Genomic DNA, 276 nt, shown 5'->3' with positions numbered 1-276 from the left:
ATAGCTCAGGGCTGTGAGGCGGCCCGCGGGAGCCCGAGGGATGCCCGCGGTGCGGCGGGCAGCGCGCCGCTCCCGTCGGGAGCGCCTGTCCCCCGCGGTTAGAGCGAGAGCCGGGCGGACGTGTCTCGGTCCCCATGGCAACGCGGCTGCTGCGGTGCCTTGTGCGCTCCTTGTGCAGCGCACACGGCTTGCCAGTGAAAGATCTGGAACTGGGGAAAACTAGCTCGGGAGACAAAAGGGAGAGCGCGTGCGAAAGGCACAAAGCACACTTTGGTT

This window comes from Passer montanus, unplaced genomic scaffold (genome assembly GCF_014805655.1).
Source record: "Passer montanus isolate IOZ18808 unplaced genomic scaffold, ASM1480565v1 scaffold28, whole genome shotgun sequence".
In the NCBI taxonomy this organism is placed as follows: Eukaryota; Metazoa; Chordata; class Aves; order Passeriformes; family Passeridae; genus Passer; species Passer montanus.
Note: the sequence above shows the minus strand (reverse complement) of the source record.